At 37.9% G+C, this 14,770-nt stretch overlaps 1 long non-coding RNA gene across 1 annotated transcript in view; it reads right to left on the reverse strand.

The window, feature by feature from the left end:
* Positions 1 to 270: 270 nt before the first annotated feature.
* The window catches only part of LOC108373770 (uncharacterized), a 17,148-nt gene continuing 2,648 nt past the window's right edge, over positions 271 to 14,770 (reverse strand). The window contains exons 2-3 of the long non-coding RNA XR_001848991.1: positions 1,519 to 1,526; positions 271 to 455 (exon numbers count right to left, since the gene is read on the reverse strand). This is a non-coding gene — a long non-coding RNA (uncharacterized LOC108373770). The remainder of the gene's footprint in view (positions 456 to 1,518; positions 1,527 to 14,770) is intronic.

Below are 14,770 nucleotides of genomic sequence, written 5' to 3' on the forward strand. Positions count from 1 at the left end.
ACTGCAATCTCTGCGGTTATTCCTCTTGGTAAATGCGTTCTGGTCGTGACCAAGGGTGGTCTCCCAAATCGGCTGGGAATAAGGTTAGTCATTTTAAATTTTATATCTTTGTTCGTCGACATTATATGACATGTCATCATTGCAGGCTATTGTTGCAGAACAAAACGCCGCAACCACTGCTGTGGTAAATATGTTCCAGCAGAACTGCCCACCGCCGTCGGTGTAATGANATTGCAGAACAAAACGCCGCAACTACTGCTGTGGTAAATATGTTCCAGGAGAGCTGCCCACCGCCGTCGGTGTAATGATTTCGATAGCTGAACAAACGCCATCTCCTGGGCATTCCCACAGCTTGCCGACACTAGCTATTATATCACGTGTGAATACAACTGCGGCTTAATTTGGTTATTAACAGTGCAATAGTACCATGTCATTGGCAAAAACACTAAGGGCTGCTGGCAAATATAGGTTGTAAAGTTTTTGGTATCGATGAACTTACTCGAAGAAGACGATGGCCGAAAACATATGATGAAACATCTTCTGGCATGCCTTTGACAATCGTTAAGTCAGACGGAGGCTTCACATACGATATTTCACACATGGCTGGAATTCGTTAGCGGACAAAGCACACATTTAAAAAATATTTATTGTTCAGCAGAACGTGCATGCCTATTCGATTCCGATTTTATGGGTCGATTACGGAGGACAACCGAACTTCAGTTGGTTGGCCAGTGGCTGAAATGGTATTACCGATGGCAACTAGCAACTGAAAGCTGGCAACTAAGTTGCTATATTGGCAAGTGCGTTTTTGTGGCTGCCGGGAATTTTTGATTGAGATACTTTATTTCTTTTTTCAACTTTTTTTTAAATTGTACCACCTTGAACTTTATGAAACTTAATTATTGCTATTCATAATAAAAAACATTTTCATTTCAGTGGCGCTGTCCATCGGCAACCCAACTGAGGTTCCGTTCCCATCCATAATCGATCCATAAGTCATAATCGCACGAACTAATCAAGGCTATAATAGAATCCATCGTAGTCCGATTTTTCGAGAAATCTACGAAAATGCTATTAAGGTCGAATAGCTACGAACGCGGCGCTTGCTTTGAATACACACGTTCATAGCAGTTCAGAATCAGTGATCGCTTTTTCGTCGATTTTAAGAAAAATTGGACTACGATGGATTCCGCCACCAATATGTTTTCTCCTTTGACAAGATGTTGGAGAATCGCGGCAGCACAGCCGTATACCTACTCCTTGCTCTTACGCGCATATGCTAAATTTCTCGCACCTAGCTAAAGTGCTTGACAAAGGCAGAAGGCATATCTTCAACATTATAACTTAAAGTAAAAAAGTTTAAGGCATGCAATAAAAGAATCAACAGAACCAAAAAATGTCCTCAAAACTATTAAACATAAAAAATTGCACGAATAAAATTCATAATTTAAAATAAAATATCGCAATTGTTTTTTATAAGTGCATACATGTTTACAAAATGAATCTTAAAGCACCCACAGTAAGTCCTATCTCAATAATAACAAATAGTTCTTAGCAAAAAATACAACCGATTTCAATGCGCATGCAGGTCGTTCTGGTTACGTAGATCCGACTGTCCTCCCTTTTTTTAAATCGTTAAGCAAATAAAGGAAAACTTGTTCGTGATATCTCGATTAAGGTGTACTCATGATACAAAAATCTGAAGATAAAACCGTTGAAAGGCAGCCTGAACATTTTTAAAGTTTGGTAACATTACAAAAATGTTTTCAAATTTTCAATCTCACAAATACATTCACATTATCAGTCTCAAATAAATGAAAATTTCAATATTTTCATCTATTTGTTTTTTGTTTTACCTTTATTTGGCATTTGAGTTGCTCTCAAAATTTCAATTTTATAAAATAGACAAACTTCAAAAAGTAAATGATGGCCGACGAATTGTGCAAGCGGGTTTACCTTTAAATATTTGTATCATGGGTGTATTAAACAAGGAGCCGTATGCATAAAACCTAAGCAAATGCTTTTTCTTAAAATTTCCGACCTCTCACTCAATTTTTTCAAATAAATTTAAGTGAAAGGTATGAAAATCTGAGAAAAAGTAATTGCTTAGTTTTTATGCATACGGCCCAAGGTGTTATTGACAACTCAGTGTGGCTCTCTTTTAAGATACTATTATGTAAAAATGTAAAAATATATAAAGAAACGATTCAAAATTCATACAAATTTTTTTCAGTTTGACTTTATAGGATGGTTCTTCTGAGAGCAATGTCAAATTCAATCACACTTTGTTAAATACATTTTGACCTCTACCAAATAATGTACTCCCTCTGTAAATATTTTATGAAGTGTACCAAAATTCGCTCCGAGCGCGCCACCTGTTGATCATTTGATTTAAATAGTTTGTCAAAGAATTAATACTATAGTTTGATCAGAGTTAATATATTCTTCAGTAATGAATTATATTATATTAAAACATAAGCTTATGAGAAATTACTTAGTCTTAACATGCATATTTTATATCGTGTTCCAAAATTCGCTCCGAGTGCGTTCACTATTGATTTTTTGATAAAAAATATTGTTTGTCAAGCATTCAGTAGTGAAGTTTGATCGGAGTTTATATATTATTCAGTAATTAATCATATTAAATTGAAATATAAACGTATAATACGGTAGAAAGTTAGAAATTATTTAGTGTTAATATGCATAATTCGCTCAGTGTTCCGAAATTCGCTCCGAGTGCGTTCACTATTGATCATTTGATTTAAAAAATTGTTTCTCAAGCATTCAGGGCCGGTTGTTCAATGTCTGATTTGCACAAATCAGAGGTAGAAGCTCCGGTTAAATACAACGACTGCTTTATCGATCACATGTTATAAGCATGGTGTCAAAAACGTCGATAATGATGTTTAACCGGCAAGTAGTGATAACCAGACATTGAACAACCGGCCCTCAGTGTTATAATTTGATCGGAAATTATATATTCTTAAGCAATTGAACACATTTTATTAAAATATAAACGTTTAGTAGGGTAGAAATTGTGAAATTATTTAGCTTTAGCATGTATAGTCCACCAGAGACAATTGCAGAAAACTGCAACTACTCGTGAAAACTTACAATAAAAGCAATGTAGACGAAAGTACTAGATATTATTATTAAAACTAGATCCATATATAAAACATTTTACATCATTTCCATTTAACTCATAAAGTACATATTTCACTACAAATAATTTTAACATCATTTCGAATTGCAAAAATAGCGCTAATTAGTTATATTGACGTATAAAACATTTTATTACGGTCATATTTGCTTATAAAGCGCACAACAATATTTCTCTCGCCATTTATCCGATGTTAAAATTGTTTACATTATTTTGCTGCACAGCACCCTGAATGCGGCAAAACAGTTGCTGGCAACTCTCAAGCCCTTTATGGGGACCAAATTAACAGCCACAATAACAAAAACCTTTTCTACTGGTATACTGTGATCTGAATTACCAACAAATGAAGTAATTCGCTCTCAAAATTTTGTATAGTGAATTACGAATGAGAGAGCGAACTACGTAATTGGGGTGCCGCGGGAAAGCCGTATTAGTCGATTATCTGTGGTATTTACAAAATCGTTTTCTCGTTCAATAAGTGCGTGTGAATAGTTTATAGTCGCTCATCCTTCTACAAACAAAGAGTTGTATAAGGATTAGCGATAAAAAAAAATTTTCACAGTCGCTCGTTGAACGAGAAATTGACATCCACAACAGTGTTGCCGCGAATCATTTTTAGTGGTAGCCAAATTCCTTTAAAAAAAAAGAGCTAAAAAAAGTCATTGTGGCTAAAAATGGTAACTAAATTTTTTTACAGGATGTATATATAAAAACGTAAGGAACATACAATACATATATGTATATATATCAGCCTTTCTTTGGTTAAAAACTCATCTCTTACTTAATTGAAAAAATTAGATCAAATTAAGCATATACAACTTTTTCATGACAAGTATAAAGAAATCCTCCAAAGGGCTAAAAAAAGGGCTAGGGGCAGTTTTAAATTTATGTGGCCAAAAAAAGTATGTGTACATGCATATTCCGTCCGGGCCCATGGTTTTGGAGGCTTTCGCCTGCCTGATGGCCACCTGAACTTCACCGCTAGTGAAAGCAAGCTGTAGACATCCTCAGAGGCAATGTTAGGAAAATATTCGACAATGGTTTTTTTTTCTAAACCTTCCAAGTTAACACTGGTAATGCGCGTTAACACTAAGAAAATAACTTTTATCAATTTTCTTAACGTTATCTTCGAAGTTACATACGTTTTTCTGATTTACTTTGTTTATTTAAGGAGTTTTCATCCAAATTGCTAGACTTTCTAGAATATACATGTCACCAATAAGACAAAGCTCGACGTGCTAGAAAGAAATCCAAAGATGTATTTTAGTTTCGCAGGCCTCTTCCTAGGCGGCATCTTCCTAGTCGCCAGGGTATACCGAGGGATCATACAGTGACTTCTCGTGGCGTTTCCTGCCTCTTGCTTCATCCTAGACATCACTGCAAATATCCGCACACTTGCTCCATTTCAAACCATTTTTCTATACAAATTTGTCTATAGCTTTAAAAATTTCGTCGCTAGTGGTGTAGGTCTCAAGCACTTCGCTCATCAAAAGTTCTTCTGCGATCTGCATTACGAATGGGTACTTCACTAACACGAGAAGAACATTAAGTCCCACTACGTCGGTACTTCAAGTTGCAAACTAAAAAATTAACATGTTTTCAATTTATTTATAAGTTCGTTTTTCGACTGCCTCTAAAATCGTGTTGATTCGCCCTTTCACAGTATGATTGTGAAGTTCCAAAGACTAAGTAACATATACACGTGCGTGAAGCTGCTGCGCTTGTTACGAAAACAGCCCAGCAAGCAAAAAATCCGAAAATTAATCCGAAAACGGAAAGAAAAGTGGATGAAACGCGGATTAGGTCTACAAAAGTACCGAAAACGGATGGAAAAGGGTACGTTTTCGGCTATTTTTCTGAAAATTTTCAGATTTAATTTTCCGTTGACAAAACGTACTGGGGAACTACGCCTAAGAGCGAAATACACTACCAAGCGGCTTGAAAAACCAAGCGAAATATCCCTTTGCTGCAAGCCATTTGTGTTGTGGTAGGGAGGTTTTAAGAATTTGCCCGCACCACTAGTATACCCTAGCCACTAGCGGCACCCACTTTAGGAAAGCCTGAACTACATAATACAAAAGGAGTAATACTCATGGAAAATTAATATTCACATTCATCTATGTATGTCGTTTCAATCAAAAAGGTATACGGTATTTTACTATTTCAATTTCAGTATTTTAATGATATGTTTGAGACCAATTGGGTAATTACATTGGAGTTTAAGTTGAGAACTAGTAGAGCTGGGATACTATCGATAGTACCGCCACTCGATAGTTTTCGAAACGATCGTCGTGAAAGGTATTGAATTGAAACGCTCAATTGCTTGAAAATTAAATAATTAATAAATTTATAAAATTTATAAATTACTTTGTAAATTAAAGAGATTGTATATTTTTTTTTTAATTTGAGTGCCTCAAAAAGAACTTCTTATAATAATAAATCAAACTTATTAATTTATGCGGCTGAATTATATAACTTATATACATACACTTGCAACCCCTTGAATATCGACAGGCAAAATCTGAATTTATTTTTTATGTGGCAAAAATAAATTAGGATTTAGTTTGTCCCTTTTGAAGTGCAAAGAAATGAAATTGGCTATAAAAATACATTTATAATACTACAAAACAAACGAAATAAAAGATATTCGTTAAAATTGACAACTCATACTTATAAAAGTTCAACTGAGATCAAATACGGAGGCTCATATCAAAATCCGGATAAGGGAAATTATTAACATTTTACCATATTATAAGAAAACGAATATAGTACTGCTCAAAATGAAAGCACAACATTTTTTTAGCACTTTTGACTATTTTTTTGTTTATTTAGTGTCTATTAATTTTTTATAAAAGTTGTAGAAAACATAAAAAACAATAAAATAATTAAAAATTCAAGCTTTTTAATTCGAATTTCTATACAAATTTTGTGTAAGCAGTTTTATAGCTAATTCAATTTTACTATAACTCAGTGTAAGCTTATAGTTGCTCAATATCCCAATAATTTAATTTTTTTTTTGCCGACTATGTTGTGAATTCTCTTGCATAAAAATATTTAATGAAATGTGTAGAGATGTAAAGAAGAGACATTGTGAAATCTTGCTAAAACCGACATCGGTAGTATCCCAGCTCTAAGAACTAGCATTTTCTCAACTTGAGAAACAGTCCTTTTTCCATACAAAGAAAAATGCCCTTCTTGTTGAGAACGCTATGATCCTCCACTTGAGTAACTGTTGAGAAACAACGTTGGAGATTTGAGAAATGCCTTAGTTCTCAACTTAACCTCAAGTTGGGCTCAAACCTAAATGTTTGTTGGGAATACACACCTACACAAGGCTACGAAAGCTATCGATTGAGTTCACACGATCTCCTTGGTGATAACTTACGCTGACGACACACAATCAGTTTTGCCTTTCAAAATCCTCACACACATTGCTTGTCAAATATCACCAAAATTTAAAGCCATTACGAAAGCTGCATTCAATTTTGGAAGAAGTTTCATTATCAACATGTCGTCTTCGAAAAAACACTGAACTAACTATCTTCTGAAGACCATTTTCCATTTTTAATTCCTTTGTAGATTTAAATTTAGCATGCAGAAGCTTAGTATTTTTTTATTTTCACAAAATTCCCATACCAATGCTGTACGCTGATGAAAATTTCAATTGAAAGGGAAAAATTGAAAGCAAGTTGCTCATTCAAGTAATAAATACTAGTGTGCTAGTGTAAAAGTGTGAGTGTATTGAAAATTGAAAGGGGAACCAACACTTTTTCACTAATACATGCATAGTTTTCCAGTTGTCTCATTATTTTCAAGGCAGCAAATCTGACAATGATTTGACGTATGCAAACAATAATTTTGACGTCTAGTGCAAGAAAGGAGAGAAATTCATAACAAAAGTTCTAAAATAACACAAGAGACGTTGATGTGTTTGTAATTTTGTCCCTTCTTTATTATTTTTTAGTTTTTAGCTTAAATAGCTCATGCGAAATGCGTATTATAATACAACGTTCACGTCATATTTTGCTCAAAAGGAATTGTCATAACTATTGTCAGGACGCCTTCGCCACGGAGACAATTATCAGCGTTTTGACAACTATTACGTATGTCTTTGTCTTGACGGCATTGTCTAGTGTAAACGCGAGTCGATTATTGATTCGATTGTAATTTTGCAACGATGGCGAATCTCTCGATCGTTTAAGGGCCGTTTACATAAGACTTTCGCCATTACTGGGAGTGTCGACTAGTAGTAGATAAACGACTGTAATACGATTTTCCCACAACAATCTAAATTACATTTATCATGTTCATATGATGCTTCAATTCGTTCTAAGTCAAATCATGTTATCTGGATACACACATGTAAGCTCATTCCTAAATCGAATTGAAACTTTTAACCGTGCCACCATATCACATTTTGAATGCGAGTTAAGAGTTGTTGAATCGTGTTAAGAGTGCATATATACACGGGATTTGTCCACACGACTGTTTCATGCAACTCTGTATGAAGTAAAGCATTTAAATAGTTCTTGAAATTACATTTAGGCTAAGCTTTGTTATAAAATTAATAGCTAATATCCTTTTTTCTTGGATGTTTGAGTATTTAATTATTATTTTTCCATGTTTATTATTTTCAATAATTGACACATGTATTACCAGGGTTGCATCGAAATGAACTCTGTTTGAATGCGTGTTCGATCGACTCATTTATTTTGTTGCATATAAACATTTGCATTTCAAGCGAGCTTCACTAACCCGAGTTAATTCGATTCCGCGCTTGGTGCCATATAAACAAGGTAATTGTTCGCTTCCCCAAATACAATCGCGAATTACCCCATTCCCACGAGCACATTCTTAATTCGATTTGACAGTTCTCTGTCCCTGTGTTTTGTGTTTTCTTTCTTCGCTACAAAATTGATGCAAAATGTAAGTTATCGCTAAATATTTATAAGTTGCCGTATTACATTTTTGATGTACACATGTATAAACTTTACCTTTCGTACTCAGAAAAAGTGCTATCATTGATTTGTTAACTGGTTTCGATAAATTTCCGATAAAAATTTGAGGCGGCAGCGATTTGTTCGTAATTCGCTTGGTAATCTGAATTACCAACAAATGAAGTAATTCGCTCTCAAAATTTTGTATGGTGAATTACGTAGTTTAAAAAGTGATTGGAGTGCGAATTACGAATGAGAGAGCGAACTACGTAATTGGGGTGCCGCGGGAAAGCCGTATTAGTCGATTATCTGTGGTATTTACAAAATTTCTCATTCAATAAGTGCGTGTGAATGGTTTATAGTCGCTCATCCTTCTACAAACAAAGATTTGTGTAAGGATTAGCGATAAAAAAAACTATTCACAGTCGCTTGTTGAACGAGAAATTGACATCCACAACAGTGTTGCCGCGAATCTTTTTAGTGGTAGCCAAATTCCTTTAAAAAAAAGAGCTAAAAAAGTCATTGTGGCTAAAAACGGTAACTAAATTTTTTTACTTACATATACATATATGTATAAGTATACACGCAAACATTTTCAATAAGCAATGGTATTGTACCATCAGGCGCGAGGCATATAACTTACCAGCATGCTGGTAAGTTATATGCCTCGCGCCTGATGGTACAATACCATTGCTTATTGAAAATGTTTGCGTGTATACTTATACATATATGTATAAGTATACACGCAAACATTTTCAATAAGCAATGGTATTGTACCATCAGGCGCGAGGCATATAACTTACCAGCATGCTGGTAAGTTATATGCCTCGCGCCTGATGGTACAATACCATTGCTTATTGAAAATGTTTGCGTGTATACTTATACATATATGTATAAGTATACACGCAAACATTTTCAATAAGCAATGGTATTGTACCATCAGGCGCGAGGCATATAACTTACCAGCATGCTGGTAAGTTATATGCCTCGCGCCTGATGGTACAATACCATTGCTTATTGAAAATGTTTGCGTGTATACTTATACATATATGTATAAGTATACACGCAAACATTTTCAATAAGCAATGGTATTGTACCATCAGGCGCGAGGCATATAACTTACCAGCATGCTGGTACAATATTTATTTCTTTACAAATGAGGTCGAGGAATGATCGAAATGATTAGAGCCGAAATTTCATAATTTTTCTACCAAATTTTTTTTTTTTAATTCACAACTCCAATATCGAGAACTTAATCTTCCACAAGCACGGCTTTGACTCATATAGTGCAAGAAATTTTCGCCAAAATACTTTTTACTTAGAAAATTGAGCTAATTTCACCACTCACGACACTAGCATGCTGCTACAATCATAAAATTTTCAAATAGTTTTTGAAGTCGCACCAGCAGCTGGTACTATCACACCGCAAGAACATACACGGTCAATCGACTTAATGGGCCATTTAACAAATTAAGCATATTAAGGGCCGTAAACTTATCTATTTTAAACTATAGTTAAATCGTTAATAGATAAGTTAACAGCCCTAACACTTTTACAGGATGTATGTATAAAAACGTAAGGAACATACAATACATATATGTATATATATCAGTCTTTCTTTGTTTAAAAACTCATCTCTTACTTAATTGAAAAAATTAGATCAAATTAAGCATATACAACTTTTTCATGACAAGTATAAAGAAATTCTCCAAAGGGCTAAAAAAGGGCTAGGGACAGTTTTAAATTTATGTGGCCAAACTAATTATGTGGTAGCTAAATCTAGCCACCAAAGGACTAAAACGGCAACACTGATCCACAATACCATGGAAAAGCGCTAATCGAATAAGAGTCCTTTATCTACTACTAGTCGCCACTTGCAATAGGGGTTGTTGTTGTCTCTCCGCATGCCTGACACTCATTTGGCCCATCTGCGTCTAATCTGCTCAGGTGTGAGTTTAACCTGCTGCTGTAGCCAGAGAGAAGTTGGGCTATTGTGGTCCTAGTCTCCCGAGGCAAATGAGGCTCCGTATCGTCAATGTCCGTCAGTTCGTAGAGATACCTCTTGGCGTACCTCGGCGAGGACTCTTCTGCAAGCAGATGGTCTGAGGCCAAAGTCAGCATAAATCGCCATGATACGCTTTTTATCAGACCAGCGCTGACTATTGTTATGTCTGGCGATCTGCAGCAGCTGCCCATAATCCTGGTGGGTGCGTCGTCGTGCCTGTTAGGTTAGGTTGGGCGGCAGTCCAGAAGTAGGACACACTTACACTCTGGGTCCTTTGTGATACCGCATGAGGGGTTTTTAATTATCCCCATCTCCTGTAAAACACTTGGTTCTTAGCAAGAATGTTCAATGACTTCTGACGTTCACCTCTTTGAGGTCATCGAGATCGTCGAAGAAGTATCTCCCGAGAGCTTTTTCTCTCCGTTTTGATAGAGCAGGGCAATGACAGAGAAGATGTGGGATGGTTTACCTTCTGCAGTAGTCGTTCCAGGGTGCGCCCAGTCTAGCTGCGTGTAATCCGATCAGACAATGTCCGGTGAGAACTCCAGTCACTATACGAATGTTGTGCCTACTTAGATTAAGTAGAGACTTGGTGCGCTGGGCGTTGGAGGCGGGCCAGAGCGTTTTGGCAATGTGACAGGTTGGTTCCATTCGCCATCTTTCATTGGCAACTTCTATGAATTTTTCGTTCAGTAGATATTTGCATGTCCGAAGTGGGATTGCGAGAGTAGTATCCCTTATGTCTGTATCCGGCAATGTCGTTCCATGACGCGCGAGTTCGTCAGCCTTGCAGTTTCCCTGAATGTCGCAATGGCCAGGTACCCTGACAACGTGTGTGCGGAATGTCTCAGCCATCTCGTTGAGAGATGCCGATTGAGCAACTACTTTGGAAGTCAGCGACATATCTCCCAGAGATTTTATTGCCGCCTGGCTGTCAGTGAAGATGTAGATTTCATGACTAGAAATCGTATCACACTGGACCAGTGATGCGGCCTTTGAGATAGCTATCAGTTCTGCCTGAAAAACTCTGCAGTAATCAGGGAGGCGGAAGCTGAATGATATGCCTAACTGTTCCGAATAGACTCCACCACCTACTCTTTTTTCGAGCTTCGATCCGTCCGTGTAGACATGGATGGATCCGCTCTTCCCTTGAGGGAAGAAGGGTCGTGAACATGGCCTTGGAAGTGCGGGTGGGCGGAATGTAATCGGTTGTCGGAAACTGAGTAAGGTTGTTCACAATTTTGCAGTGGCCTATATGTGGATGCGTCCATTTGTTGGTCGCGTTGAGCCTAATGGCGGTACTGCATGCCATCTTTTTTGCATAAAGATCCGTCGGGGGAAGTGCTAACAGCGTGTTGAGCGCTTTTGTGGATGTTGTTTTCATGGCTCCTGTTATCAGTAGAGAAGCCAGTCGTTGAACTTTGTCCATTTTCTTAGAGTTCACCTTTTTATTGAGAGAATCCCACCAAACTGCTACCCCGTAGAAAAGAATCGGTCTTACCACCGCGATGTAGATCCAAGTTACGATTTTGGGCTCCAGACCCCAGTTTTTGCCAATAGCCCTGGTGCAGGAGTATAGGGCAGTTGTGGCTTTGCGGACCCTTTCATCGATGTTAGGTCCCCACTTTAGTTTCCTATCCAGAATTAGACCTAGATATTTAACCTGATCAGTTCTCTGTAGTGTGGCACCATTCAAAGTCACATTTCCGAGAGATGGACAGATGTGTTTCCTTGTGAACAGTTCAAGTTCTGATTTTGTGGAATTTACTCCCAAACCACGATTTCTGCACCAACGTGAGAGATTGTTTAGTATACCTTGAATGAGACAAGTCAGGGTTGGTAAATATTTACCTGTAGCCGTAATAACAATATCATCGGCGTAGGCTACCACTCTGCCGCCGTGTCTTTCTATTTCTTTCAGCAAACTGTCAACGGCAATGTTCCAAAGTAGAGGTGAGAGTACACCTCCCTGGGGGTTCCCCTTGTCGCGTACTTTTTGACGGCGGCGTCCCCTAGCTCTGAGTTTATAACCCGATCCCGGAGGAGATTGTTGACAAACGCTATCAACGTGTTGCAAAGTCCAAGTTCCTGGAGCGGTGAAATAACTGCATCCGGACTGATGTTATTGAAAGCACCCTCAATGTCCAAGAAGACAGATAGAGCATACTCTTTGTAGTACAGAGATTTCTCAATGTCAAAGATAAGGCTGTGTAGAGCTGTATCTACACCCTTTCCTTTGTTGTATGCATGTTGGGCAGTAGAGGGCTTTGGACCAACTATTTCCCTAATTTGGGTCTCCAATATGCTCTCTAGTGACTTCAGTAAGAAGGACGAGAGGCTGATTGGTCTGAACTCATTGGGTTTGGTGTGCGAAGATTTACCCGCTTTGGGGATAAATACAACTTTTACCTGCGTCCATCTCTGTGGTATATAGGCGAGGCTGATGGCCGCTCTATAAATAGCCATTGGTTTTGGAATAACTATATCCATTGTTTTCTGAAGATCGATGGGTAGGATACCATCGAGACCCGGTGACTTGAAGGGCGAGAAGCTGCAAACAGCTTCCTTGATGTCCGCATCAGAAATAGTAATAAGATGGATTCCCCCGTTTGGGGCAGTGATCTGTAAATTGTTCGATCCTCTGGTGTCGGAACAATCAGGAAAGTGCATCTGCATGAGGAGCTCAAGCGTTTCGGAGCTGCTGCTCGTCCATTCACCATTCCCTATGAGCAGGTAGCTAGGCGCGCTTGGGTTTTTCGAAAGGATTTTGCGTAAACGATTTGCCTCCGAGTTGCTTTCTATCGTTTGGCAAATGTCTCCCAGGAGGAACGTTTTGCAGCTCTGACAGTATATTTGAATCTGCGTTGGCAGTCCTTATATTCGTTCCGCACATTAGACGCTTTCGCTTGATTAAATTTCATCCTGCATTCCTTCCTTAGGTTCATTCTTTCATGCGACCACCATCGTGGTCGTTGCTTTCTCCTTTTTATTTTGGGACATGCTGCTTTTGTAGCTCTTTGAAAAGCTTTCGTGAGCCCTTCTACTTCTGAGTCTAGCATTTGGGTGCTCACGAGATTGTCGTGCCAGTTGCCATAAGATCGTTTGACAGGCTTCAATGCCCAAGATCGTGGTGCGCATTAAAGTCACCTACTACCATAAGGTTTTCACCTCTGAGGAGCGCACCTATATCAGGGTGATATCCTGCCGGGCAGTAAGTGACTGGGGGTATGTAAACGTTAAATATTTCGAGCTCAACATCGCCTGTCGGTTGGGCGGGAATGGAGGGTGAAAACCGTTGGGATTAATTAAATAATTAATATAATAAGGCGCAGTAGGACTTTAATAATGGAGTCAACGGGAACAGGGTGCGCCGGTGACCATGGTTGAGGGTGGGTCAGCACCAGAGTTTCTAGTTTTGTTTCCCTTGCTTTCCGTTTTATTTCAGAAGTTTAATTTTAACGTTTTTTTCAGCTTTCAGCTGTTTTTTTTTGAATTTTTTGAATATTTTTTGTATGGTCCGTCCGATACTTCCGGCCTTGCTGGAAGTGAAGATGCTTGACAGGCGTGACCTTTCTCTGCTATGGCGTAGGGAAAAGTAGTGAGGCAAGAACCCCGCCCAGCCGAAATGACTAGCCACAGTGCTCCCATTGTGTAATGCCACCTGCACTCCCTACTGCTCTCATCGTATGCGTACCAGATCACTTTCTTTTCCGGCAACACAGAAAGGAGAGTTCTATTTAATAAGGGTTATATTCCCTGAGCGCGGCCGAAGGCCACCTACGCAGAAAGAAGTTTTGCACAAATATACTTCCAGTTCATTTTTCCGGCAACACAGAAAGGAAAATTCTACTTAGTAAGGGTTATAATACCCGAGGGCGGCCGAAGGCCTACGCAGAAAGAAGTTCGTTTTCATGTATGCACTATTTCGGTAATTGTTATATGCATTATTTCGGTTTTGAACCGAGACTGTGCATGTATGCATTACTTCGTTTTTATTTTTACATGCATTACTTCGGTTTTGACTCGAAACTGTGCATGTATACGTTACTCCGTTTTTCTCATATGCATTATTTCGGGTTTCAACCGAAACTGTGCATATATGCTTTATTTCGGTTTTTTCATATGCATTATTTCGTATGCACATTTTTCATATGGACAATTTCAGGGTGCTGTTGCCAGTTGCGTTCAACTTTCGATAACAATCGATCAAAACATCTCGGACTAGCTTGTGGAACATTGCAACTTTATTTGTACGTACATGCACTCAATTTTTGTAAGAAAAAGATTTAATCAATTCCAATAATGCAAATGTATAATAACTACGAAAAAACAATTAAGCATATCCTCGTTGGTTGGTAAACAAATAAATGATATCAGTGATAGTAGTGTGCATAAGCATAATATCGATTTTCAACCGAAAGTGTGCAGGTGCATAATTTCGGTTTTTCTAATATGCATTATTGCTGTTTTCAACCGAAACTGTGCATATATGCTTTATTTCGGTTTTTATACCCGAGCGCACTTGTGCACAAGGGTATTATAACTTTGTTCACATAACGGTTGTTTGTAACAGGCAAAACGAATCGAGATAGATATAGACAAATGTATACATAAATGATCAGAATGAAAAGAGAAATCGATTAAGCGGTGACTGTCTGTCCGTCCGTC

This window comes from Rhagoletis zephyria, unplaced genomic scaffold (assembly GCF_001687245.7).
Source record: "Rhagoletis zephyria isolate East Lansing unplaced genomic scaffold, Rhagoletis_zephyria_1.1 Rzeph_scaffold_07020, whole genome shotgun sequence".
Lineage (NCBI taxonomy): Eukaryota > Metazoa > Arthropoda > Insecta > Diptera > Tephritidae > Rhagoletis > Rhagoletis zephyria.